A 22,398-nucleotide genomic window follows, 5' to 3' on the forward strand; every position below is an offset into this window, starting at 1 on the left:
CATTTGCAGCTGGTTTGATCTTGTGGAGACAGCTGGGGGAGACTCTTGTTCTCCAAATTTTGTAAAAATAAACAAAAATGTCTTTCTGCCCTTTTTTCCCCTTCCAGGGAATAGATGTCTCTGTCACTGGCGCTCTGGCTGACTGTTCCATCTGTCTCTTTCCAAACTTCACAATGAGGCTCTGACCAGATTTGTACAGAGTTGCCAAGAAATTATTAACCTTAAATAATCTTAGAAGCAAAGCCGTCTTTTGGAAGGTTGCATTTTAAAGATAAATATTGCCCCCAAATGGCAGACCATAAATACTCAGAGTGTCCAGGTCCCATGGTCTTACTTAATGAGACCCTTGAAGGCTGAGGTTACATTGCTGTGTGTGTCACTTTGGACCTTGGCATGGGGCTGTGGGTGTGCCTGCAGAGTACAGGTGCTTTTCAGGGCCTGGGGGAGTGAGGGAGTAGATGGATGTGTCTCTCTGTGCCCCTCTGGTCTTCCTGTAACCCCTTGTCTCGTACCAGGAGAGTGGCCTTGTCCTTTAGGAACTTTCTAGTCTGACCACTCAAGCTTGCTCACTGTCATACCCACAGGGTGAGCTCCAGGGGATCTTTGGCCTGCCAAGAAGGGGGACTTTCTCAGATCTGATCATTTCCTTCCACTCTGAAGCCCCACAGCTTCCACACCCAGAGGTCAGAGTCCTGGGCTTTCGCCTGGCATTCGAGTCCCCATTCCCACCTCATACCAAGCTTCCTGTCCCCACCACCTGATCTTGCTATTGCCTTTGGAAAATGTACTTCCCTCCTCTCTTCCACGTCAGTGAACTCCCACTCACCCTCCTGTGGACCCTGGGATGTCACCTCCTTTCCCAAGATTGATTGGGAACCCCCTCTTCTCCCTTGGTCAGGTGTCAGAGTCAGATCTGACTCCACCTCTTCTTTACTGCAGGCAGCAGGGGGAAAGGCCGACTGAAGGGCCCGCTCCACACAGGCCCCTGCACATCAGCACGTGGCTGCAGCTAAGGCCACTTACGTGAATGTTGTGGGCCTGGGAGGGTCGTGGAGGAGGTCTTTCTTTTATGATATCTTCCTGAAAGAATGACCCATTTACTTTTAGAAGAATAAGGTGCTCAAATCAAATTGATCTCGAGATTCAACACCATTCAAATTTAGATCCTAGTGCAGACATTGACAAGTCAGTTAAAACATTTGTCAAGGCAAAAGTACTAGACCAGCCAAAGCAATCTCGAAAAGGAAAAGAACTAGATGTACAGGACCTATTTTCGAGACCTGCTATAAAGCTACAGTAATCAATTCAGTGCTGTATTGGGGAAAGTAGAGACATACAGGTCAATGAGACATTTATGTACGTAAGACCCTTACCAAGTTTTTAAGAACTTGTATAGCAATGGACACGCAGGGATCAGGGCCTAAACTTAAAACCTAAAACTGAAAACCTTCTAGAAAAAAAACCTAAGAAAGAGTCTTGATGAACTTGGGTAAGGCAAAGGTTCCTTCAGACACAGAAAGCACCAAGTATAAAGGAAAAAGTTAGTAAAAATGTTATTTTATCCAAATTAAAAACATCTGCTCTTTGAGAAACACTGCTAAGCAATGACACGACAAGCCACAAATTGGGGAAAAATAGTTGCACAATACAGATCTGATAAAAGAGTTGTATCCATAATGTATATAACTCTCATAGCCGTACCAGGAAAACAAGACAGCCCAACTTTATAAATGGGCAGAAATGCCTCAGCTGATACTTCATTAAATAAGATATATGGATCATAAATAAAAACATGAAGAGATGCTCCAATATTATGAATCATTAAGGAAATGCAAATTAAGGTGATTATGCACACTGTATATTAGAATGGCTTAAAGCCTAATATTCTCCCTACCAAGAAACACCTCCAGACCACAACCAGCCAACAGACAATGTGAAGTGTTGAGTGACTGCCACCCTGACCTGTTGCTAGTGGGAAGGCAAAATGGCACTGCCACTGTGGGAAGACGTTTGGGTAGTTTCTGACAATATGAGTCACACTTCTAAATGCTTCCACAGGATAAATGAAAACATTTGTCCACGCAAAAACCTGTATGCAAACGCTGATTGCACCTCTGTCCATAGCAGCCTCACACTGATAACACTCCCAAGTGTCCTTCAACTGGGAGGTGACCCACTGGTACACCCACATCATCAGACACCACCAGCAATAAAAGGCACGAGGCTAAGAGAAGCCAGACTTCGAGGGGCACACACCACATGACTCCATTTGTAGGACAATTAGGGAAAATGACAGAGGAGAAGAGATGCAGGTGGAGGGCCTGACCAGACATGGCCTGAGGACTTCGGGTGACATTTGAAGCCTTGATTGTGATGCTTACAGTACTACCTGCATTTCCCCCAAACTCATCCAACTCTGACACCCGAAAAGGGCAAATTTGCTGTAATGACATGACGTCAGTGAACTGGAACCCAGGAGAGCTGAGGTAGGAGCCCCAGCTCCACTTTTCAAGGTGCAGCCACCTTGTCTGAGGACGTGCTTCTGGTTCTGTCTTCCAAGGGCCTCTGTGTCTGGGGCAGGCTCTGCATCTGGAATGATGCCCGTCTCATGGGCCCCGGGTGAGGCCTCAAGTTCATGTTTCTGCCCACTTTATCACTTTCAGCAAGGGCAAGCTGTTGGCTTTCCACGTAAACACAGGTGCAGTCCCGTCTTATGTCAGCTGTGGACATTGCAGATGGAATGGGGCTTCAGGGAGGCCCTCTCACTGGGGCGGTGCAGCCCCAGGCGGTCAGATTTGACCTTGTCCTTCACCTACAGGCTGCCAGGCAAAGAGCATGCAAGGGGCCACCAGAGTCGGCTCTCCAGTCTGGGGTCCCCTGAGCCCTCGGGGGTGCTGGGAGGACGTGACAGGCTTGGCTTCTGTTCTTCTGTGGGGCGGGAGCAGGTGCCCGAGGTCACATTCCAGGAGGCGCTGCTCATCTCATCCATCTGGAAAACTCTTCGCTGCTGACCTCTCCCCAGAGACGGGGAATGGGGTGCAGCTGTTCACAGCTCTTGCCAGTGAGAAAGCTGCCCCGCGTTCTGGCTGGGTGATCGCAGCAGGTGTTACCCCGACTCCCGCTTGGTTGACTGCCGCTGACCAAGTGGCCAAGGGCAGAGGGAGATGAGGCTGGACGAAGCCCAACAGCAAGGCTCATTACCGTGCTGAAAGGGGCTGCCATGCTGTCAGGGTCAGGGTGGCGGCCAGGCCAGCTCTGTTCAGGGCACTGGTCAGGGCAGCCCGGCCAGGCAGGGGGAAGCCCGGGTAGACTCCAGCGGTGTTTGAACCAACTGCTCCTGCCTTCCCCAGGTCCCCTGGGCTGGCTGCACTGCAGGGCCCAGTGGGTGGCAAGCCTGTGAGTCTGCAGTTGGTCGGGCAGGGAGCTCATCCAGTTCATCCAGCACCTGCTTGAGCTTCTGTCTGGAGGGATGCTGACGTGCTGCGGACCTGGCTCACAGGCTGACAGTCCATGACATTGCCGTAAACCTGGCTTCTGATCTGGACTCCCTCCTGCAGGGCCTCTCTGGAGTTGTGATGCATAATTAGATTGGCAAGGAGGAACTGGAGGCTCTGGTAAACTAGCCACAGAAAGTTCTAGATTTGCCTCCTTCCAGTCACTACATGCCTTACTTGTTGGCAACTTGCTGTATGAAATCCACTTGGTCTCACATGTGGCTCCAAGGTCCTGCTGATCAAGAACATGCTACAGCCTTTACATGACACACAGGGCGGAGCCTGTGGGGGTGCAGGGCATCTCTGAAGGGGCAGCCTCTGCGTCACCTGCAGTGAGCCCAATGCGGAACTGTGCTGAGACAGCTCTTTTCATATTCCCTGAGGTGGCTTATCACTTAGGTTTTGCTTCCTGTTGAGGTTGGTAGAGCCTCCAGGGCCACCCAGAGAGGCACTCCCTGCTCTGTTCCCGCCCACGCCCTGTGTCCCCGGGTGCTCACTACATCCAGTGTGCTGGGTCTCCTGCAACGGTGCCTCCTCTTGGTATTTATGTTCCTTCCTCCTAGGCCAGTGGTTTTGTGTCGGGGTCATTCTGTCTCTAAGGGACATCTGGTGATATATTTGTTGTCCTGACTGGAAGCACATTACTATTGGCATCTATCTAGTGAGTAGGTCAAGGATAGTCAGTGTCCTGCAATGCGTGGGACAGCCACTTAGAGCACCAGCCATCCAGCCCACAGCAAATAGTGCCTGGGGGCGGGGGGGCACACGGCTGGACTGAGAGCTCCCGGGGTCAGCACAGTGTTTACTCCTCTTTTGATCTTTGGGGCTTGGCAGCACACACACACAATGTGCTCAGTCAGCATAGACCCAATCAAACCTTTTATTTAGAAGCTCACATGCTGTGTTGGTTTTTGTGTTGATAAAATATTTTTCAGTATTCCCTAAAAATGTTTTTTTGTTCTATTTGTTGGCTCGGGGGGAGGGGATGGTGCTGGTGGTGTTTCATGGGTATAAACAGGAATCAAACCTGTTTGATTAATCATTCGAATGGATGGGGAGGGGTAGCCCCTCCCAAATGAAAGCTCCCCCAGAATACCTTTATGGTTGCTCGTGCAATGATACAGAGATATAAACTGGCAAGAGGACAGCCCGCCCTCTGGAGCCAGCCCTCCAATCTCCCTGTTTGGCTTTCATTGGAGGCTCACAGGAAAGTCCTGCCCTGTTAATCAGCCACTAGCTGCAACGGAGCTGGAAGGTCATTGGTTATTTCACCTTGACTCCTATTTCCATTCTCCCTTTCCTCTTTTCAATCTTAAAAGGAGAAAGAAATGCAATCCTGGAAAAATATTTAAAGAAAAATTCAATTGAGATTTTGAATTGGCTAAATTGACTATAGATCAATTTGTTCATTCAACCCGTACTCGCTGAGAACTCATTGAGGAAGGCAAAACATATCACGCCCGCCTCAGTGGCCCTGATGAAGGTGGCACCCAATATTCTAAGGCTGGGGGGTGCTTGTATGGGGAGGGTACCTCAGCCATGAGGGACTCCACGGTATGGGCTGGAGCAACTTCTGGATGAGGAAGAGGAGTTGGCAGACAGACACTGGGTAGAAGTATCGTTGGTACTGTTAACCTGAATAACGTTTAGCCTAAAACCACCTCCATACCTAGCTTAGGTTTGCTTAGCGTTTCTCTGTGGACAGCGTACTTAACCTAACTCGATGCGTAAGCAGACTGTAACCTAACTGGAAGCAAACTCGCCAAACAAGTAGCTGAGTCTCAACCAATCACAGCGGCCAAACCTCCAGCCAATCAGGGGCTGAGAGCTGCCCAGGTACCATCATATAAGGCAAATGCTGACAACAATCAATCAGGGTGTTCCTGTAGGTCACTTCTTCCCTGGGTGTAAAGCGCATGTGGGGCACTGAGTGTTCTGAAAGATTCGAGGTGCAGAGTTATCATGAATTTTTTTCTTTACTGAAATGAAGTTGGCTAAATTTAATTTGTCTAAAGTTTTCCTTTTAAGAGTACACATTCCAGACCCCACTTCTGTCGTTAGCTCCTTGTTTTCCACCAGGCAGAGCCCTAACACCTCTCCATCAAGGTACACATGACCCAGGTGGGATTTGAACTCAGGCCTTTGACCTTGACCCTCTTGTGCTTATTTGTTGGCAAGCAGCAAGGCCATTAAGTGATGTCCGTAGAGCACCCGAGCCGGGAGGGTAGGTGATGTCCATAGACGTTTACTCTGAAATGTGGTATTGTAAGCAACAACTGAGTAGCTACTGAAGGGTGGTGAGGCGATGCACAGTGCGGGTTGAGGGGTAGAGACCACAGAGGCTGACCACCTGGCTAAGTCTGTAAAGCCCCTGCTCAGTCTCAGGAAAGTGTGGCCCCTCCTCAAGTGATCTCAGAGGGACCCTGGGTTTCTGAGCCTCTGTTTCCCTCTCTGTGGTCCCTGACCTTCAGGTATGGGTCAATAGGAGTCAGAGGTCAGGTATGTCCCTGCTCAGCCTGCTCCCTGGGATCTGCCACTCCCATGGCCAGGAGTCAGGGTTCAGGTGAGAAAGTCACCAACCTCTGCTCCAGGACACTCACTTCCAGTGGAGTTAATTGACCCCAAGGAATCTGTTTTTCCTGAAAGGAAACCTTCTAGAATATGTTTTTAATCATATATCTTCTGTTATGAAAGAAGTTAGGGAAAAAGGAAATACTAGGTGTTGGAGAGAAAATTCCTCACAAAGGAGCATCTGCTTTTTTCTTTTATACTTGTTATTTAAAAAAAGAAAAAAAAATCTGAAAGCAATGGAAAAAGAAAGTGATTCTTCCCCTCACCACCGGCTGCCCTGACCTTGAAGCAAGTCTTGATGTGAAAAGAGAGCCAGCACATGTGGGGCACTGAGTGTTCTCTCTAGGAGCCGTCCTGGTTTCACTGCCACGGGCCCACGAGGAGGGCGGACTATGTTGGAGACAAGGGCGTGGAGGAATCATCCCGGGCACACAGCTGCCCAGTGAAGACCTTGCCACAGCCCACCGTTGTCACAGCGGCCTTCACCCGGCATAGCCATGCACACAAGACCACTGGAGAAGATGCTCTTAGCCTGCCAAAGAGCAGCTTTACAAGAGAAGACACAGGCTGTACCAGATGGCTTGCCAACTCAGCAAGGTATCAAGTATGTGCTGTGGGATAAAAGACAAGACCCTGGTTCTAAGGGAACACAGGATGGACATCTCAACCCAAAGGACTCGGCAGACTTTACAGCTGCCCTCATCAGGACTCTGATGATGCAGCAAAGAGCACCTAGTGACACCTGAGCCTCAGGGCTCTCCACTCTCTCCTCCCTTTGTCCAGGGGTCATTTGGCATTAGGTGGGAGGCCTTGAGTTCTAGCAGGAAGCCCCGGCTGGCTCTTGTAAGCAGCAGGAGAACTGTTTTCTCACTTACCGATTCCTGAAGTGAGGCAGTGCAGAGTGGTCATTTGGGGACTCAGGGACATCCTCAGCAACCAGACTTGCTTTGATCTTTCCTCTTTGCAAATTGCAGCCCTCTCAGCCTGTCAGTCTTGTCTGGCTGACTCCCTCGTGGTCACAAAATGGCCGTTGAGGGTCTTTCTATCACATGCAGGTGTAATAAGGCTTAGTGGAAGAGGTAGATCCATCTTTTCCTATATGCTACTTTGTTACTTTTTATCAGTATGGAAACTGTAGTTTTAGGAACTCTTCAAGAGATTTCCCCATTTCTCATTGTCCAGAGAAAACCGGCTGGGCATTTTTAAGGCCATAACTGGTGAGGGGAATTGGAATCCTAATTGGGTGAGTGAAGCCCGGTAGATCTGTGGAGGAGGGTGGATTACGTGAATCATGCTGGGGTTCTGTTGCAAAGAAGGAAGGGAGGGGGAGTGTGAATGACTGGAAATGTTGCTACATGTTTAAAAAGATTTTTTTTAATGGAATATTTCCAACAAATAAAATATAACAAAGTGGATTTCCAATGACTTTTCTCCCAGTGTCTGCAATTATCAACATTTTGACAGTGTCCATTCATCTCTCTCCTCCTCGTCCTCTCCTGCTGGAGTGTTGTGAAGCACATTCCAGGCACGCATCGTTCCTGAGTGTGCTCTTTACACATGTCAAATGCTTCTTAAATACCTGGTCACTGACCCCCCAAGAAAGCTGTTTCAGAGGCAAGAAATTAGGGAAGCCTGGACTGGTATTAACTACTTTTTTGCTACAAGAGAAAAGACAAAATTCCTTGAATGGCAGGAAAAGGCAGTATTCGGACGTTTCTCCAAAGCCTTTGTTCTGGCTGCATCTGGAGCCCTGGGGTTGTGGGGAACAGGTGTCCTGAGACATTGAAGTGGGGAGCACAGGATCCTCCTGAGCCCCTGACCAGACATGGAAGGCAGGTGCAAGTTCAGCATGGAGTTTGCCACTTGCAACCTCAGGCTGGGGAGGCGAATGCTTTCTAAGAGTAGCTTTTGGTTGGTGACACCTGTTTCTCTGTGTTAATAGATTTCTGGGTGAGGTAGAACCGGTGATGTCACCTGTAGGTGTGCGAGCCTGTGGTGGCAGTCCACTTCCTGGCATTGGTTTTGCAAGGCGTTGCTAGCCACATCTGTCCTCAGCTGTGAGGGTCTGAACGCTTGCAGGCTCAAGAGAGAGATGTTTTTAACCAGAACAGAAAGTCAGAGATAATGAGTCAACTGGGGCTCCGTGCAAACATATGTACTTTCCCTATGGCTTTGGCTGATTTCATTCAGTGATGGAACAAAATACAAATGTTGTTTCTTTAAAATATCACGGTGGCAGTCAGGGTTTGTTTCCACGCACCCTTTTCTGAGTTTCTTAAGCCCACCTGTTGCATTGCACATTTGAACGACTCCTCTTCCTCCATCCATCTCAAACAGGAAGTGTGCCTCCTTCTTTCCCCCCAGTTTTTAAACATCTCTTCCTTTGAAGAGAGTGTGCCTGCTTCATGCAGTGTGACACCTTTGTTTCCAACATAAAAAAAAAATCTCACCATTTCTCTAAGTGTCAGCTTCTCCATTTCTACTTGACAATGAAAGGTCACGATGCAAAGAGCTCTGTGTTCAGGACACGTTCAACCCGGGCTGATTTTATCTGCGTGGGCTTTGTCAAATGTTTGTGTTTTTACAGGGAGTTTAAAAACAGAAGTCTTTTGCATAACTATATTTGAAAAAGCTAAAGAGGAGGGGGAGAGAGAGAATGGAGTAATTGTGTAGACTGATGCCGGTGGGCTCCACGTTTGGGTAGCCGGCGGCTGGCGTGGCAGTTCGCAGAGCCTTCGGGTAGCTTTCTGGAATGCTTATCTTGTGGCCAGGGGTCCTTTGTTACGTGCTGCGTTTCAGCGCGATGTGAGAATCCATTTGACCCCAATACATTTTATCTGACATGCACAGCTGGGTTGCTGGAGGATAGTCCAGGCCATTAAGAAGAAGGCAAAGAAAACACAGACGATCTATTCATCAGGACACCGTGAAGGAGAGACTTGCTGGGTCAGAAGCACACCTGGAGGGAGGAGAGACAACTGGGCGCAGGGCGGAGGGATCGCAGCTGCTGTTGACTGCTGCTGTGTACAAAGATCTTGCCAGTGGTGGAAACTGATTCCGTGTCCGACGTGTGCTATTTTGCTTTAGGGCCCCCTGCCATCAGGGGGTGGGATGGTGATATGAGTCTAACTTGCTGAGGGTCTGAGCCCACTAAGTACAGGGGCATCGGGACTATGGGGTGTGTGATGTTCACCTTGCATTTTGGCACAGGCCTTGAGGTTCCTGGCCTGTGAGTTCCTGCTAGGACTTCCCAGGTACCTCTCAGTCTCATCGAAGCCTGGAATCCTTGAGAGTCAGTCCCATGCCCTTCCTCAGCTTCAGAGAGGCCAGGGGACATCAGCCAGTTCACCCAGCCTGCCTTCTCCAACCCTGTCTGCCTCTTTCTACTTCCTAGTTGTGATTTTGCAACTATAGTTTTGTGCTCTGTTCTTACAGCCAGGAAAGAAGCTTTCTGCTGGGGTGTGTGTTGGGGGAGGAGGTTGGGGATGTCAGGGGTTTACCACCTGAACAGCCATTTTGCTGTCCTGTGTGGAGACCTAAGAGAGATCTCTGGGTGCTCAGCTGCAGGAAGGAGCCAGGGCTTCTGGGCATCACTTTGCCACTTGGATCTTTCCAGAGTGAGAACAGCCTGGGCTGAGACACGCAGTTCACGGTCCCCAGTGTGCTCACAGGTCCTTTGGAGAGAATCAGTGTTACTTCACTCACTCTGATGATCTTGGTGTAGAAGATGGAGTGCTGGGGTGCCCAGGACGCTCCTTTATGGCCAGGGTGCCAGCCTGCTCTGCAGGGCAGGGATCATGAGCTTTGGAGAGACAGACACGGATTTGGGGTCACGTTTGGGTGCTTCTGCGCATGTCGAACACTTCACAGAGACCCCGCGAAGGAGCATCCAGAAAGCGGCATCTTGGGGATCACAGATGGAGAGGGTTCGTTGAAGTGTCCTCCTGGGTCCACAGAGTTCTGTGTCCTCCAGGAGCCTCCCACAGGAAGTGGGAGTAACTACTGATTCAAAGTGGACAATGACTCTCACCAGGGCTTCCTGGAGGGATGCCAAGTTTTGTTTGGTTAAACTATGTTTTCAGTATTGATTTCTCCAGATGTTCCTGCTCCCAACCAAACCAGGTTCCAGCTGTATCAGGCATTTCCAGAAGACTTTTACTTTCTTTTTTTGGTTGTGGATGGGGCTCCCTGAGATTTCCCTGGCATATTCAAAGTACAAAACCCAAACCAAAATAAAACCTTGCCAAATGAGGCTCGACAAGACTGACTTCAAAACAAACATCACAAAATCCCCAAAGCAAGTGGCTGCCCCCGCTGGGCAGAGTGGAGGTGTCATTGGGTTTGCTGAGCTCTGGGAGGGACCACAGGGAGAAGGGCTCTCTGGCTGATTTTAGGGCTGTATTTGTCCCACTCTCCCCTTGTCTCCCCCACATACATTTTGCTTCTTGACCTGGAACGGAGAAACTCAGAGTCTAACCCTGGCTACATGATTAAATGTCCAACTTTTAAATTCACACAGAGTGGTTGATGGGAATTTCAAAACACAGGGTTAAATTCTGCTGTTACAAAGATGGAACAAAAGCTCTCTGTCTTTGGAGGTCACTAATCCGGTGTTTGCACCTTATTGTCACTACGTAATGTCTGAAAAACTTGGAATTATTTCCAATTAGCGGGTCTCAGTGGGTCTTGCTCTCTGTGCCGTTGACCCCTAGTGTTTGTTTAGCAGGATTTTCTCGCCGGCCTTCACCTTGCTGAGCATTGTTTTGCTGTCAGGGTCCCTGAACCACTCCGATGACCCCCGCAGAAATGTCCGTGTGGCGAGACGGGGGAGCTGTTGTGAATCTTGCGATGACAGATGGCAGGGGCTATATAAAAGAAACCTCCGTGAGCTTTGTGAAGGGGATTTGCACGCTCTGGCTCTTTTTTTTTCTCTTTCCATCCTGGGGCCACTTCTGTGACTGCTGTCAGAGCAGTGTTGGTGCCCATTAGCCACTGCGAGGCCTCCCGAATCCACACACACTGGCTGCCAATGCATGGGGTCCTTCCTCGTCCCCACAGTCAAGCCCCAAGCAGCCCAGAGGTCTCAGCCACACGCAGTAATGGGAAGCAGGTGCATCCCTGCACAGTGGCACCTGGAGCCCTGGGGTTTGAATGAGAATTTTACCTAATTTCTGGAGAGATTAGTGGACCAGCTTTACCAGGAAGGAGAGCGACAGGGGTGCCTTTGGTCCTGCTTATAAAATGGGTGTGTGTAATGAGCTACCTTCCAGGCAGGAGCTGGGAGTAGAGACCCACAGAGATGTCGTTCATGTATTTGAGCAAAAGTCCAGAGAAAGAAGGATTAGCAGAATTTTGGAACTGATGCAAACTGTGAAATCCTGTTTTGGTCTCACTGAGTCATCCCCTGGACTCCTCTTGTAGCCCCACCCTAGCACCATGGTGAGGGCCATCCTTGTGGCCAGGAAGGAAGAGCCCCCTATGAATGGGCTGTGGCCAGCCTGGAAGGGCAGGAGGACCTCCTTTTGCCAACTTTTATACATTAGTAGAAAGCCTGGGTTTCTAGCTTCTTTGGAAAACTGGGCAGTCCAGCAGCACCCTGGCTCTGTGGCATAGGGCAGCCACCAGCAGGTGCACTTCAACAGGGTCACACAGCTTTCTTTAGTTTTTGACGTTTTCTTACACCTAGCCCACTGTCCTCATTTCCCTTCCTAATCCAAGTGGGCATTTGAGTTTGCAAATCTGATTTATTATGATTCTCTTAGAGAAACTGAAATATAAATACAAAACAAGACTATTAGAATCTACCCTAAAAAAATAGCCCAAGATTGCATAAAACATATTGGAGCAAAGGTGTTTCTCTGTATTATTCATGACATACAAAATTGGAAACAACAATATGATCACTAAATTATGATGTGTTCCTACAATGGAATATTATATGGCCATGAAAGTATTGTTCAGGCAGGGTTTGTAATAACATGGAAAAAATGCTCATGATATAGTGTTGAGGTTTGTTTGTTTTTTTTTTAATTTGACACAAAATTGTGTTTGTGTTTGCAGCACATTACAACTATTTTCCAGAATGTAAAAGCAATATGCCTTGAATAATCCTGGGAGGAAATTTGCCAGAATATAACAGTGCTTGCTTTTCAGTAATGAAATTAACTGTGATTATTTTACTCTTTTATTTTTTCCAGCTTTTTCTAATTTTCTTCAATGAATGTATATAGTTTTTGTATTCAGAAAAAAGAAACATTATCAGAAGCTTACAGATATTAAAAATACAAACAACAATAAGTGTTGGCAAGGATGTGGGGGAAAAGGCACCCTCATACATTACTGGTGGGACTGCGAATTGGTGCAGCCAATCTGGAAAGCAGAATGGAGATGCCTTGGAAAACTGGGAAGGGAATAACCACTTGACCCAGCTATCAGTCTCCTAAGTGTGTACCCAAAGGACTTAAAAATAGCATACTACAGGGACACAGCATATCAATGTTTACAGCAGCACAATTCACAATAGCTAAATTATGGAACCAATCTCAATGCCCTTCAGTAGATGAATGGATAGGGAAACTTTGGTATATATATACATATATGCAATGGAACATTACTCAGCATTAAAAGAGAATAAAATCATGGCATTTGCAGGTAAATGGATGAAGTTAGAGAATATAATGCTAAGTGAAGTCAGCCAATCCCCAAAAACCAAAGGCCGAATATTTTCTTTGATATGAGGATGCTGACACATAATGGCCATTGTAGGGGAGTGTGGGGGAAATGGAGGAACTTTAGATAGGGCAAAGGGGAGAGAGGGGAAATGAGGGGACAAGGGGGTAGGAATGATGGTGGAATGAGTTGGACATCATTACCCTAAGTGCACGTATAAGACACGAATGGTGTGAAAATACTCTGTGTACAATCAGTGTCTTGAAAAATGGTGCTCTGTATGTGTAATATGAGATGAATTGCATTCTGCTGTCGTGTATAACAAATCAGGAAAAAACTTAAAATAAAATAAATTATACTTTCCTCTCCAAAAGAAAAAGTGGTAAATAGAAGAAAAATATAATTAGAAGCCCTCAATATTAGGAGATTTCCCTGTGAGTCTCCCAGCTAGTTGTTGGCAGGGCAGTTCCTCAACCCGAGTGAGTTAGTCAGGTTTCCTTTGCTGTGAAAAAACCTGACAAAGGCAACTTAAAGGAGGGAAGGGTTATTTGGGCTCGTGGTTCCGAGGCCTTATTTCATGGTTGTCTGACTTGGGTTGCTCTGGTCTGAGTGGAGGCAGAACATCATGCTGGGAGGGGGGGAGTGAAGCTGCTCAGCTCCTGGCTGCTGGGAAGGAGAGGGGCAGGAAGAGAAAGAGAAGAAGGACTAGGAGTGGATGTCACAGAGGGGAGGAGGCTGGAAGCAAGATACAGTCCCCAACGGTGCATTCCCAAGGAGCCCCTCCCTTCAACTAGGCCCTCCTCCTGCCTTCCCCCCACCTCCTGAGTCCATTCACATTATTAATCCATCAAGTGGATTAACCCACTGGTAAGGTCAGAGCCTCGTGATCCAATTACTTTCCAAAAGCCACCTTTGAACACCACTGTATTAGGGGCCCCTGAACATGCTGTATTAGGGGCCCCTGAACACTCCTGTATTAGAGACCTCTGAACATGCTGTATTAGGGACCTCTGAACATGCAGTATTAGGGGCCCCTGAACACTCCTGTATTAGGGACCTCTGAACATGCTGTATTAGGGACCCCTGAACATGCTGTATTAGGGACCTCTGAACATGCTGTATTAGGGACCCCTGAACATGCTGTATTAGGAACCCCTGAACATGCTGTATTAGGGACCTCTGAACATGCTGTATTAGGGGCCCCTGAACACTCCTGTATTAGGGACCTCTGAACATGCTGTATTAGAGACCTCTGAACATGCTGTATTAGGGACCTCTGAACATGCTGTATTAGGGACCTCTGAACATGCTGTATTAGGGACCTCTGAACAAGTCTCTACACATGGACTTTGGGGGACATTCCAAAGTTAAACCAGAACTCCGAGTCCCTGGTTCCAGATGTAGATGGACTCGTTCCATTCCTTAAGCCTGGGCTGCACTCGGCTGTGACCTGGGGTATGGCCTCCAGTGCTCCCACTCAGAATCTGTGTGGTCTCTGTGGTGAGCCTGTTTCTGTGCCTTCCATCTGGCTGTGAGGAACAATCTGTAAGAACAAGGCAGCTGTGACCCTGGAGTAGATATCAGAGAAAACTCAGGCACTGGCCTGTACTGCCCTGGGCTTGCCGATGGTATGACTTGTGGGTGCACCAAGGCCAGTTATTTCCAGTTTCTGCTATTCTTCCCTTTTCTGCCTTTCCCACTGTGGCGCAGGGACAAGTCGAAGCTACTTAACTCCATTCACTGGAACAGAGAAGTGATGCTTTCATTTGGATAAGCCCCTGAGGAAACCCGTTGACCTAACACCCCAAATCATTGATGATCAAGTGCCTGGAGATCCCCAGTCTCCTTCCTAGCTCCTGTCAGTGACCGCTCTGCTGACTGTGGTCAAATCTGTATTTTCTCAGAGCATTTTTTCACCATGTCCAGTGGGAAGGGGAGCATTTCCTGTTGGATGATTTCCATTGGGCATATGGGGTGGGTCTGGTGAGATGGAGACCCTCAGTAAAGGTTTCCAGGGTCCCCGAGGAGGAGGAGGAGGAAGAGGCAGCCCCAGCACTAAGCACAGAACATCTCCACCTCTCAAGACCCAGGTTTCACCAAGCTCATGGGAATCCAAACCCATTCCTTCCTCTACGGCAAGACACTCAACTGCCCAGGGATCCACCCACCAGGACATTCTCTCTAGAAACGTCCTTAGGAGGCCAATCTTTTCTAGGCTTGGTGACTTTCAGGATCTTTAGAAGTGCCCTTCAACTAAGAGACCCCAAGGCTCTCTTACCTGCACAGAGTAGCTGGCTCACTTTAGCTGAGACTGGCTCTGCCAGCATCCGTCCCCACGTTCAGCCTCTCTAGAGCTCACCAGGTCCCACCAACTGCAACGCAGTCTGACCCCTGCCCCTGTGCCTGCAGAGCCAGCCAGACACCCACCCAGAGCTCTGGGGCGGGGAGGACTGCCAGGTCCGTCCTGAGCCACCTTGTGTCCAGGTTCCCAGGCTGGCGTCTCGTCAGAGCCTGGTGGCCAATGCATCTCACTCCCATCAGGCACCTGTTGGCTCAGGGTTTCCTGTGAGGGGATGGGGTGTGTGCAGATGGGGACCCCGGGGGGCAGGCAAAGTGGCCGGGCAGGCAGCTGCCTTCCTGTTTGGTGAACAGATGGCTTGATTTCTTACATATTTCTCTTTGGTGCCGTTTTCTGCATTTCTGAGCTTCTGAAAGGACTTAAAACTTAGGGCCTTCAGGAGAATTTCTGGGGCTGTGAACATCAAAACAAACTGGAAAGACAGGAATCTGTTTCCAAAGCCCAAGTTTCCTGTTACCAAAATAGAATTGTGTGTCTCCAGTTGTAAACGCTGAGGGAAGGGAAGGGGTGAGTTTGGGGTCCCTGCCACCAGGCCAGTGGGGCTTGGAGGGGAGCACATGGCTGTGTGTGCAGGAGGAGGGTCGGGCTGGAACTCTCCCCAAGGCTTGTGTCCTCAGATGCCCCTCTCGAACCCTTTCTTTTTTACTTTAACTTTGCATTTCTCAACCATTGAACTGTGGCCTGATTTCACATTCTGAAACTAAGTGTGTCTCAACTTGGTGAAAGAAAGGCTGTTTCAGAGGACCATGACTCATCCTCTATTTTGAGCCCCATGAGAGGCAGCCAGCCCGAGAGACACTGAAGAGATGAGCAGGGCTGATATTTTCAAGGTGGTTATGTCTGGTTTTTTAAATTTTATTTTTTAATATATAAGTGATACAAGGAATATATTCTATTCTAAATCCCAAGTTCTCCTTCACCCCACCTGACCTTCCCAGAGGTCAGCGCTGTGGGTCTTTCCAGATGTGTTGAATTCATTTATGTGTATGTGTGCATGGAGAGGGATATATGATTTTATTTGTGCATATGTGGGGTTTTGCATATAAATGATAGCATAATCTATAGATTGCCCTACAACTAATTTTTTTCTTTACAGAACCATATGTCTTGGAGACCATTCTGCATAGTTAAATAAAGCTCTGCCTTATTTTGAACCACTGATGTTGCATCCTGGGGTGGGTTTATTTAACACATCCCTCTGGATAGGTACTAAAGAATGGACATTTTCTGGCCTTGAAGGATGAGCCGAGCTTTGCCGAGTGGAGAAGGGCAGGGGCAGGCCTTGCTGGGAAGGGTGCAGATCCAGGGCACAGAGGTGTGGTGTGGGGAGTGTACTGGGGTGGTGGGGAGTGTAGTGGGCCTAGAGAGTCAGGCTCAGGGCAGGGAGAGAAGGGAGGTGAGAAGACGGCATGGAATCAGGAGAGGCCTTCAGTATGTGGCCTGGGAGTGTCTTCCGTGGCTGTCAGTGAACCAGAATGCCAGCCCTGCTCTCCCTCTGGAGCCAGGGGCCTGTCTGGAGAGGAGAGGCTGGGGGCCAGGGGCCAACAGAGTGCGGTTCCTCGGCATCTCTGGGTGCCAGTCCATCCACCCACCTACCTTCAGGGTTTCTGAGTTTCAGTTTTTCAGAATGATCTGTGTCTATCTTACCCATTCTTTTAACTTGGATTTTGGAAAGTGTTGGCCTGTGGATATTGGGGGCTGGGAGTGGGGAGACAGACTGCTTGTTAGTGGATCTGAAGCCCCCTGCCACATCGCACCGTGTCCCTTACTCAGTTCCACAGAAATATCTCTAAGGAAAGGAGGGAGCAGTGCCCCATAGGACAGGGGACAGTGTCAGGGTGTCCACTATCCTAGGAAAAACTTGTGCAGATTTCTAGTTTGCTCTCTCTGCCCTGCCTTTGTGTGAATGTAAAGGGAATGTGTCACAAATTCCCTGAGTCCTGTGGGCAGGTGTGCAGGCTCCTAGGGCACAGTCACTTGCCATCCCAGGCCACCTGCCTTCCCCACACAGGGTGGCGAGGCTCGGGAGGCTCTTATCTTGAAACTGTTTTGTCCATGCCAGGGGTTGCTGGAGGTGGCATTCACCCAGGGTCCTGCCCATGGTTACAAGGAGGACCCCTGGGTGGAAAGCACTGAGGCAGGCCAGCATTGGGTGATAGGCGTCCAGTGTAGGCCCAGGAGAGAGTCAGTGGACATTAGCACCAGGAGGTGTGGCCACAGCACAGAATCACACTCTGCACAGGGCAGGCAGTGGGGCAGGTCAGGTGCACAGGGTGTCATGAATCCCAGGTGGCAGGGGTGAGACTCTCCTTAGAGGCTTCTCCAAGCACCATCTTATCTATGCCTCTTGACAACCCTACCATAGAGGGACTAGATTTATCCTTGTCTCTTTTTAGGATCTATAAGTGGATGGCTGGTGGGTGAGTGAGGGGCCAGGTTTTGACCAGGCACCCCTTCAACCTCCACCCCTGTCTGTCTCCAGCACGGATAAGGTAGTGTCAGAGGAGTGGTGAACTCCTCTGCTTAGCCTTCTGGTGGCCCTGGCTCCTGCCATGGCAAGAAGAGAATTGGCCTCCTTCCATGTAGAGTGGGAGGGGTGCAGACCTCCCAGTGTGAGCTGCTCAAATCCCACATCTGTCCAACAGGTCAGTTGTATGCACAGGGACATCCTCTAGAGAAATGACTGGGTCACCCCAAGTTTGGGGATGTCATTGAGGAAGGTCATGCAGCCTTCTCTTATCTAAAGTTGAGACTGAGGACAGGGCATGAGGTGGCTCTGTGGTGCTGGCACCCTCCATGTGGTACTAACCATTCCTAGGGCCTGTGCATGCCCTGACCAGGCTCGGTGCAGGGCCTGATGCTTGGAGCACTGAGCTGCTGGGGGAGAGGCTGTCAGGCTGGGGGACATAACCCCATGTCAGAGCAGGAGGGGTGGAGGATGCTCACATGAGCAGAGAACTGCTTGCCTCAGGTAAAAAGACTGCAAGAGACAGACCTCACCCCAGGCCACCTGTGGGGCTCTTTGGGGGCAACAGGAGGCATTGGAAGCAGACACAGAGCTAAGAGGGGGTAAGGGGGCTGCCCACAGCAGGGTGGGTGGGCATGACATTTGCATGCTCTATGTTGATAGGTATCACCAAGACAAGAGAGTTCTTTGTTCTGTGACTTCAGGGTCTCTGCAAAGTGCCTTTTTCTCACCCTTGCCCCAACCCTGGTGTCCTCTTCAGGTGGCACCTAATGTCCCCCAGTCAGTGCTGGGTAGAGGCCCTGGGGGCACAGCAAGGCCTTGTTGTCTGTGGCAGTCTTCTGAGTTACAGAGCAGAGTTGAGTTGTAGAGACAGAGCCCCTCTGACCTTCAAAACCTGAAAGATTTACATTTAGCTTTGGCAGAAAAAAGTTTGCCAGCCCCTGAACTAGAAAGTACCAGGAGGAAGCATTTCCTCTCTGTTATGTATTTATTTCCCATTGTGTGCCTTCCGCTCATGAGGACGAGATAACATGGCAGCCTGCGTGCTCTATGGTGACCCAGGCAGCCTGTGTCCAGAGGAAAAGGAAACCCTGTGTGTCTGAGCTGCATCAACCTCGTGGTTACCTCCAAAGTGTGGAGTTCTGTCTGTCTTCAGCTAAGTCTGTAGCATTCAGATAAGAGCCACCTGATACAATCCATTTGTGCAGATCCCTTAGAAGGGTGATTTCTTACCAAACTAACATAAAAACAAGGACAAAAGCTATAGATCTTTCTAGAAACATCTAGAAGACAAGCACAAGGTCTTGGCAGAAGCCTGGCCTGCTGTGAGTAACCCCAGGCCTGCTGAGGAGTCAAGGGTAGTTTGCACAAGACGTGGAGATGCTGTGCTGACTGCAAGGCCAAGGTTGGATAAAGCTCCGCCTCTGCCAGCTTCATCCTGCTTGGCAGCCTGACTATTCTGACACCCAGGAGAGGACAGGGACAGGAGAGGACCACACCTCCCACTGCGGGCCATGCCCAGGTCAGGAAGGCCCACTGCAGCAAGCAGCTAAACCCACCTGGTCTTTCTGTCTCACTAACCTGTCACCTACCAGGCACCTGAGTTCTGTGATGTGGAGGACCATGGGGACATCCAAAATCATTGCCCAGACTATTACTGGTCTCAGGTGGCAGTGAGGGGCCACCAAAACACAGAAGAAGAGCCACAGAGATAAAGAAAAAAAAAAAAGCTCCAGCTCAGTTCTTCAGTAAGCAAAGAAAATGAGTAGGAGAAATCCCACCTGGTCCTGTTGCGTGGGACAGAAGTGCACACTGCCAGAGAGGAGCCGTGGATTTCCCCTTACAGGAGGGCAAGTGGACCGGAGACGCCTCCCGCTACCACACCTTGTGTGTCGCCCAACTCCCCACCACTGTGACAGCATATCTGAGATAAACAGCTAATGAGGGCTGATAGCTTACTTTGGCTCACGGTGTCAATTCCCGGTTTGGGGCCGCTGGTGAGGCAGCAGGCAGAACCATGTGGCAAAGGAAACTGCTCGCCCCATGACGGCCAGTGGGCAGAGAGAGGCAGAGAGGGTGGAGGGATCCCCTTCACAGATATGTGCCCAATGACCTCACTTCTTTCCACCCTTCCACCTCCTATATGGTTGCCACCTCAACGCACCACAGCTTCTCGATTAAGCCCTGGACACCTGGGGCTTCAGGGAACGTTCAGGATCCAGAAGACAGCAGAACTCAAGCCTCAGAGCCCTGGGGGAGGTGGGTGTGGAGGTTCAAGCCCCAGCGTTCCCATCTGACCCGTCCGAAGGGAACTTCATGAGGTTCAATATGGATGCTGAAATTCCTATGGTGGCTCACAAGAAGAATAAAAATAAAGTATGTATTTCCAAATGAGTAGAGGGAAAAACTAGAATGAGAGGTAAAAAGAATACATACTGTGAAAGATAAAGGCAATCTAGAATAAAGTGAAAAGTGACACTCCCTTTGTCCCCTCCCTGTCCCTGCCCATCTTTCCATAATCTCAGGGAACAAGTATTCTCATATAGGGAAGCATATATCTGCATTCAAATATTTATGCATTCACATATTTATGTGGAAATATAAATATATATATATATTCTGTTACTTGCTTTCTTTTAACACTGCAGAATGTCTTTGAAATCTTTCAGTAAAACTTATGTTATTGTTCTATAGTTTAGATGCACTAGAGTTTATTTAACTACATGTTTATTGAGACATTTCTGTTTTTATGCTTTTATTTCTTTTGTTTCTCCTCCTCCTCCTTTTTTCTCTTCCCTTCCCTCTCTCTTCCCTCCTCCTCTTCCTCCTCCTCCTCCTCTTCCTCCTCCTCCTCCTTTTTCTCCTACTCCTCCTCTTCCTCCTCCTCCTTTTCCTCCTACTCCTCCTCTTCCTCCTCCTCCTCCTTTTCCTCCTACTCCTCCTCTTCCTCCTCCTCTTCCCCTTCCTCCTCTTCCTCCTCCTCCTCCTCCTCCCCTTCCTCCTCCTCCTCCTCCCCTTCCTCTTCCCCCTCCTCCTCCTCCTCCTCCTCTTCCTCCTCTTCCTCCTCCAGGGATTAAACTAGGGGTGCTGAACCACTGAGCTACATCTCCAGGCTTTTAAATTTTGTCTTAAGATGGGTTCTTGTCAGGTTGCTGAGGCTGGGTTAGAACTCGGCGATTCTTCTCCTGGGTAGAGGGGGTTATAGGCGTGCACCACTGTATGAGGCTCCTAAGCTTTTATTTCACCATTACACAAACATGCTGTGGCGAACAAGCTCATACATGTGTGCTTGTGCCCATGGGTGATTGTCCCTGTAAAGTGGGTTCCTGGAACTAGAGTTGCTGCATACAGTGAATGACTTGAACCCTGCCAAGCTGCTCTAAAAAGACTCTAGCAATGAGCCCTCTGAGGCTGTCAGAGGCGTCTTCTTCTGCAGTCACTAACACTAGGTCTTGCCAATCTTGTTAGCTTTGTTTCCTTATCAGTTTTGGATTTCTTGAATTCCTTACAAAGAGCTTCTTCATGTTGGACCATAAAATTTTTCTAGATTTTTCTTCCAAAAATTTTATACTTTTCCCTGTGTTTGGCTTTTTAGCTCATCAGAGAGTTAGCTTGTAAGTTTGTAAGAGATAGGAAGCTGGTATATTTTTTTCCAAGTGGAGCGCCAGCTTTATCTACACTGGTTATCGAGTAGTTCATGCATACAGGAAGTTGTTGCAGGACTTTCCATAGATCTGGAACTTTCCATGGATCTATGTGCCATAGATCTGGGACTCTTCCTGGAACACATAAGGTGTCAGTCAACTTTCTGTTGCTATAATAAATACCAGAGGCCAATCGACTTCTAAGGAGGAAAGGTTTATTTTGGGCTCACCGTTTTGCAGGCTCCATTCCTGGTCTGTTGGCACGTTGCTTTGGGGTCAGTGGTGAGGCAGCACATGGTGTCAGAGAGTGTGTGGTGGAGAAGCTGCTCCCCTCAGGGCAGCCAGGAAGTGAGAAAGCAAAGGGGGGGGCTGGGTCCCAACACCCCACTGACCTTGTCTCAACTGTTCTTGAAAATCTCTGCCAAAGAAGTTTCCTGCCCTCCCCATCATTCTTAAGATTCATCCCTAAAGTTGGGGTGCACGCTTGTCCACCGTGCCTAGGATAGTCTTGCTTTGCTTCTGGGACTCAGGGTAATTTTCAATAGCCTCTCTTCAGTCAAGTGCCCTCATGGGATGGTACACTTCCTTGGTGGGAGGCCTTTTGTGATCTGGCCTCACCTGCTGCCCTGCCCCAGTATCCTCTTGGGTCCCTCTGCTTTCCATTCGAGTCAGACTTTAAAAAATTATTTCTCTTTCCTGCCTCTGGGCCTTTGCACATGTAGCCCCTTTCCTTGAATGCTGTGCTGTCACAGCTCCTATGAGAACCCCTCCTTAACCCTCTGCCGTCTTTCCTAGAGCTCCTTTCTTGTGACCTCTTGTGACTGAAGTGGCCCACCAGCCATTCTGGGGCATCACGGTGGTTTGTCTTTCATGACTTCGTTTCAACCTGAACCATTGCTAGTTACCATGCATCTTGTCCTCCTCCCTTTGGTGTTGCACTGCCGTCTCCTCAGCTCTAGGAAATCATGGCACTTAGTGAGCTCTCAAGAAACACTGTTGGCAGAGTAAAAGATTGAGTGGTAAATCTAGTTTGTTTTTTTTTTTCTCCCCACGAATGAGGCCAAAGGTAGAAAGACTTACATGAAAGTTCTCACATCTCCAGTGTCAGAAGGTTTCTCTGCTAATGGACCTCTGCATTTTTATGTCTCTGGGAGGGACAGCTCCCAGACCTGGTCGGTCCTCCTCCCCACCCCT

At 49.0% G+C, this 22,398-nt stretch overlaps 1 pseudogene across 1 annotated transcript in view; it reads left to right on the forward strand.

Annotated features, from left to right (window-relative positions):
- LOC144371895 (acyl-coenzyme A oxidase-like protein) overlaps positions 1-22,398 on the forward strand; it is a 275,541-nt pseudogene that overhangs the window by 72,989 nt on the left and 180,154 nt on the right. Inside the window, exon 9 of the transcript XR_013431978.1 lies at positions 7,101-7,122. The product of XR_013431978.1 is annotated as an acyl-coenzyme A oxidase-like protein (transcript). The remainder of the gene's footprint in view (positions 1-7,100; positions 7,123-22,398) is intronic.

The sequence above is a fragment of the Ictidomys tridecemlineatus genome, chromosome Y (genome assembly GCF_052094955.1).
Source record: "Ictidomys tridecemlineatus isolate mIctTri1 chromosome Y, mIctTri1.hap1, whole genome shotgun sequence".
Taxonomy (NCBI): Eukaryota; Metazoa; Chordata; class Mammalia; order Rodentia; family Sciuridae; genus Ictidomys; species Ictidomys tridecemlineatus.